Source organism: Ochotona curzoniae, unplaced genomic scaffold, assembly GCF_017591425.1.
Source record: "Ochotona curzoniae isolate NIBS_2020 unplaced genomic scaffold, NIBS_Ocur_1.0 contig_1274, whole genome shotgun sequence".
In the NCBI taxonomy this organism is placed as follows: Eukaryota; Metazoa; Chordata; class Mammalia; order Lagomorpha; family Ochotonidae; genus Ochotona; species Ochotona curzoniae.
This window is the reverse complement of record NW_024465023.1, coordinates 16,372,890-16,379,300: the sequence shown is the minus strand read 5'-3', so window position 1 is coordinate 16,379,300 and position 6,411 is coordinate 16,372,890.

The following is a 6,411-nucleotide window of genomic DNA, read 5'->3' as shown; positions in this document are numbered from 1 at the left end:
AGTTCTAGACACTGAGAAATAGCTTTACCTAAAACAGAAATCTATGTTTCCATGGAGTTTGTATTCTAGAAAAGTAAAAAACAGAAAACAAAAGTAAATTAATGTAATATTTAGAATGTTCAAAGGTGATGTGAATAATGGTGGAAAATAAATAGATATAGAGGATAGGAAGTGTTGGGATTAGGTGGAAAAGTCATTATTTAAATAGAGCATAAAGGAAAATCACCATGATAAATGAATCATGTAGAGAAACCAAAAGGAGGTGAGAAAGTAGGACATAAGGATGTCTTAAGAAAGAGAATTCTCAGCAGAAGGAATGGCCAGTGCACAAACCTTGTGTTTGAGAGGATTAGCAAGGAGGCCTGTATGAACAGTGTGGAGTCAATGAGGGAGACAGTGGGGGAGAATAGGCTTGGTATGGTAGCAGGGGCTGGACCGTGGAATGCTATTGACTATAAGAATGATATTTTTAGTCTGAGTGACAGTGGAAGGTTTTGAGAACAGATAACTGATGTATTTTGAATTATGAGAGTGTTCCAAAAAATTGAACTAAAAGATATTTATTTTGATGTGGAAAAAATTTAAAATCTATTCATATAAGAACTCTTCAAAATGTTAATGAAAATGTGTATTATAAAAACGAATTTCATTTTTTTGTTTATAAATTAACTTTTCAATTTCATTTTCCACAATCCCTCCATTTTTAAAGTTTCCTTTTTTTAAGATTTTTTTTAAATTGGTAATGCAGATATGTGAGAAGATGAGACACAGAGCGAAACATCTTCTGCAAAGTGGCCACAGTGGCCAGAGCTGAACTGATCCAAAGCCAGGAATCAGGAGCCTTTTCTGGGTCTCACACATGGGTGCATGGTCCAAACGCCTTGGACCATTCTCTACTGCTTTCACAGGCCACAAGCAGGGAACGAGATGGGAAGTGGAGCAGCCAGGACATAAACCGATGCCTATATTGGATCCTGGTGGATGCAAGGTGAGGATTTAACCACTAGACTATCACGCTAGGCCTAAACCCTCAATTTTTTTTTTTAAAGATTTATTTATTTATTGGAAAGGCAGATATACAGAGGAGGAGAGACAGAGAGGAAAGACCTTCCGTCCCGATAATTCACTCCCCAAGTGACCGCAATGGCCGATGCTATGCCGATCCAAAGCCAGGAGCCAGGAACTTCTTCCGGGTATCCCACACGGGTGCACAGTCCCAAGGCTTTGGGCCGTCCTCGATTGCTTTCCCAGGCCACAAGCAGGGAACTGGATGGGAAGTGGAGCTGCCGGGATTAGAACCGGCGCCCAGATGGGATCCTGGCGCGTTCAAGGCGAGGACTTCAACCACTAGGCCATACTCCCGGGCCCTAAACCCTCAATTTTTAAAGAGTCATTCTAGCTATTGTGCGAGAACAAACCATATGGGACATTGGGCAGAAGCAAGGAAACAAGCTGAACTGTTTATAATATCGTAGTGAGATAGTGGCGGTTAGATGAGTACAATAAGCAGTATGTGTGATGAGAAATTAACAGCTTCTAGATGTTTTGAGGGTGGAGTGGACAATATTTGATAATGGAATGGAGTGGAGTGTGAAAGAGGTGAAGTATGAGTTAAGGTTTATTAAGCTTATGGATGTATTTGGCAAAAATAAGATACAGAAGATTTCAAAAGGCACAAATGTGGGAGAAATATTAAGAGCTGGGTATTATAAAGTTACAAACATATATGATAACTTTGAGATTCCTATTACTCATGTAAATCAGGATATTGAGCAGGTTGCTCTGTGTGCAGGTGTCTGGAATTTGGCGGACATTTCCAAACCAGAGATAAAAATCTGGGATTTATTGACATACAGTTGGAGTTTAAAAATGTGAGAGCAGACTAGTTGACAGGTCCTTGATGAATATTTGATGGATAACAAAAATATAAATAATCTCTGCCAGTATAAATGTTTTTATAACAAATAGTTTATATGCAATTGCAAATAGGGGAATAATGTCAGCATCAATATAATGTGGAAGCTGTACTGGAATTCAGTTAAATTATTTTAATGATAAAAGCAAAAATCTCCTCAACTTGAATGTTGATCAGGAGCCATTTTAACTTTGTTTCAAAAAAAATTAAAAGTAAGATTTGTACACCAGAGGCTTCTTGTCCAAGGAGGTACAATCCCAGAATTACATGGTTCTTGCCTCAGGCAGATTGTACTTCTTTCTGTGCCTACCTTGATAACGCCACATCTGTATCGTCTCAGAAATCCCTCTACCGGTTACTTACATTTTTACTCTCTCCTAAAGTGACCTAGTGCACCAAGCTGTGTGTCTGGACTGTCAGAGTCACTGCATAATGTGCTGGTATTTACCTTCTTAATGCTCTGCTTATAAGGTTGTATTAAGTTTGAGTAATCTGCCCAAGTCTCTTTTTTTTCTATAGATCTTGTTAGTTTTTGTGTGTGATTTTGTAAAATGGGAGACTTTTTCAGGGTTGAGTGTATCTATTTGCTATCTCATATCTATATATCTATAGGCATATGTTTTCCTACTGTGTGTCAGGCAGTGTGCTGAGTTATTGGAACACTGAAATGAATAACTCATCACTGCTATGAGTATCATTTGTGGAGAGATTTAGGGTTATAATGGTGGTAAGAAACCAATGTGATGGTGAGAAAGTGTGCATGTTGAGGGGAGCCGGCCCTGTATTCTAATAGTAAAAAGCTTCCATTCTTTGTCAGTTTTTGGAATAGTGGAAGAAGTGCTTTCTCTCTGGGCTCTGTGATCTGTGCCTGGTTCCAATGCTAAAGGAAGCTCCTATACTACATGGTTTCCTCCCGGTTTTCATATGATAAATGCAGGAGTTACCTTTTCACCCCTGCCCCTCCCCTAACAGAACCGGATGCCTCTTCCAGAAAATGCCATGTTCAAAGCATACTTCTAAGCTATGTTTGCTTGAGTTGTTACCTTTATACGTTCTGGCACCCTAGGTCATCTTGATGTCCCATTGAAGTAGAACCACACAGTCCAGGTTGGGTAAAGCCTTGTCTGCTCTTCTGACACCCAGCCAGGATACCTGTGGATACCTGTGGCCAGAATGAGGGTGCCATCATTCCCCCAGTGCTTTTCCAGAACCCCGGGAGGAATCAAGGAGAGATGAAGGACTGGAAACCTCTCTCTCACTCCTCTTTTCAGTTAGCTGAGGGACTCTTGGGTGTGTTGATAGTCGTGGGCAGTAGGTGCACCGCCGGTATGGACATCAGATATGGGAGGGTTAAGAATGTATAGGGTGGGAATGAGGTCACAGGGGAGCAGGTGCCTGCAAGGTCCATTCTAGAGAGAGAAAGACCAGTGAATACACCTGTGGTCTTTTCTGTTCCTGTTCCTGCTCTGGGTGAGTCTTGGTGCCACCGCAAGGGGGAGACCGAGGATGACTAGGGTCGAGGGATACACAAGGCTGGTGGAATGTCCCAGGGTGATTTGTGCACTCTGTAGCCAGCTTGGCATAGTCTGTAGGAGGGCTCTGGCAATGCTGTGTCCAGATGGTATGTGGAAAATGTGATTTCTCACGGGCAGCCAGGGGCAGCGGTGTCGGAGGAGGGGGCAAGGGCAGAGGGAAATCCACGACAGAGGCTCTCCAGTGGCAGAAAGCGATTTTCTGGAGCAGCGGGCTGTGCTAGGCTGGGCGCTGGCGCCGCCCCCTGGGGGCGGCCAGCAGTGAATTCGGTGGATAGGGGAGGTTGAAGATCGCCTCCCAGCGCTGGGTCGTGGAACCTGTTGGGGGCGGGGAGAAGGGGCGCGCGTTACAGGGAGGCGGGCGCAGAGCTCGTGAGTCACTCAGCTCCCCTGGGTTCTCAGAAGGACTTCGCCTCCCGCCTGGGGTCTGCATTTCGCCTCCAGCTTCATGGCCTCTTCAAGCGGTCTGACTGCTTCCTTAGGCTAGACCGGTCGTTTTGCAGTCTAGGTGAGAATCAGGTAAGTTTCTCGTCTTTTGATGCCGCTTGCTTGGGTGTTTCGGCGGCAGGGAGTCATTTAGTCCGTCTCTGCCTTGGCTTCCTTCTTCTGTTCTCTCCACTGGAGACAGAAAGTTAGATTTAAAAAACCCAACGGAGAAGATCAAATCCAAGCTCAGATCCCAAACTAAACTCCGGACAACAGTCTTAATTTTCCCTGGGAACCTTAAGTGTCCGGCTGCGATGTTGTTTATGGGGCTAGGAGTGTTTGGTTTGTTTTGTCTGTTTCCCTCCTCCCTCACTTTTTGAGGTAGGGACAGGAGAGCTGGGTGGCTTGCCGGAATCCTTTGCCAGGGCGGTTTCTTCATCTTCGACGAGGTGGCAGATATTTTACTGTAGACTGAGTTGGGAGCTGAGAACAACGCTCCCCAGCCCAGGACATGCTGGAACTGTAAGGTACTGCAGGTGTTGCAAACCTTCTCATCACCATTAACTAAATGAAAACATTCTGGAGGCGAATCAATGTGAGTGTTATGATAATATTAAAACAATTCATTTAAGGACTGTACTGAATATTTTTTTATTGTATTGTATTCCACAGATAACCTTTTAAAAAAAAATTCTCAGAGATCCTTCAAAACCTCTTGATTCCCTTGCAAGGAAACCAGTGAGGACCTAGTTACTTTCCTATAAGGATTTAACAATGCAAAGCTGCATTTTAGTTTTTCCTCCCCGGGAAGGGGGGAGGGGGAGGGAGGATTTATCCACTTAACTGCTTTTAGGAAAATCAGTGTGAGGAAAGGTGTCCCCTCTCTCTACCATTAGGTGGCAGAGTGTTGTGACTGTTAAATAGGTACTAATTGTTATTGTCATTTTGCTGAAAACTAGCAGAAGAGAGAATCTCTTGGAATGTGTGTATTTGTGGTTTATGTTGGCAACTGATTGCTTCATCATCAATGTTGTTGGAGTGATGATGCAGTGTTAACAGGTGGTCTTAAATCACAGTACACAAATAGTCTGAGAAAACATCCCTGCTGATATGGAAGTTACTCACCCCTCCCCCAAACCATGTCTTTATTCTTTGTGGGAGAAAGATGGAAGGGGGCTAGTCTCTCTGACAGTTGATGAGTTCATGATCATAAATTGCTCTCTTCTGAATTATCATCAGGTTTATAGCCTGTGAGTCTCAAAAGAGAATAAAAGCTTAGATGTTTAGCCAGATGACAGGGATAATTTTTTTAGAGTTGAGTGGAATCTCTGATGATCATCTTTGAATGCTCTCCCCAGGAAGCCCTCCAAACTGAGTAATACTTCTTCTCACCTCCCTGAGAGCATAACTGATTTTTTTCTGTGTATCTTTATCATAGTTCTTACTACTGTGTGACTTTTGATTTACATACTAGTCTTACTCAAAGTAAAATTTATTTGAAGGCAAGGATAATGTTATTCATCTTTATATCCCTGGAGCCTAGGAAAGTAGGAATCTACTGAAAAAATAAATGACTGAATAACTGAATTTGACACAGCAAATTGGGTTTACTATTCCATGAATACCACCTTGACATGCTTGAAATTCATCATTTTTATCCAATGATGCTTAAGGTTTGGATCCTTAGACTACATTGTGTTATAAATGAGTGGTTTTGATATATGAAGAACATCTATATATTGTGAATTTTTATTTTTAACGGAAAGTACCAGAAAAGCCAACTAAATACAATTAATTGATTAGAGAAGTCTGACAATAGGAGATCACTGTAGCCCAACATTAGCAGGGTTCTTGATCAGCGTGTTACCCTTTTGGTTTCACAATAGGTCTAATAGTTCCACATACTATGTCCTTATCATATACTCAAAGACAGGCATTGGGGTGGAAAGGGGCAGAATATTTTCCTAATGTGATTTTTTTTTCTTATCAGAGAGGAAATTATCTGATCCCGAAATTCAAAATCTCTCAACAAAATCTCCCTTTCAGCTCATTGGCCATATCTGGATTACTTACTGCTTTTAGTAGCAAAGCATCTAACTTTTCAAGTTCTATAAAAGGCAGCCAAGAAAAGGGATATTGGGTATGGCTTTGGGGAGCTCACTAGAAAGTCTGCTAGACTGTCACAAAAATAAGGCATGTTTAAATCTGTGATTGTATTAATCATTGGGCCAGGTAAAATATGAAATGTTAACCAAGGAGGCAGGTTTTGTCGCACAGGGGGTTAAACTACTTTGGATGCTAATCTCTAATGTTGGAGTACCTGGTTTGAGTCCCAGCAACTTTGCAATTTCAATTCTGATTTCTGGTAATGCTCACCCTAGGAGACAGCAGGTCATAATTCAAGTACTTGAGTTCCTTGAACACCTGTGGGAGACCTGGATGGAGTTCCTGAATCCTGGATTTGGCTCAGCCCATCCCTGACTGTTGTGGGAATTTGGGGGTGGACCAGTACATGAAGGACATGTGCTCTTACTCATT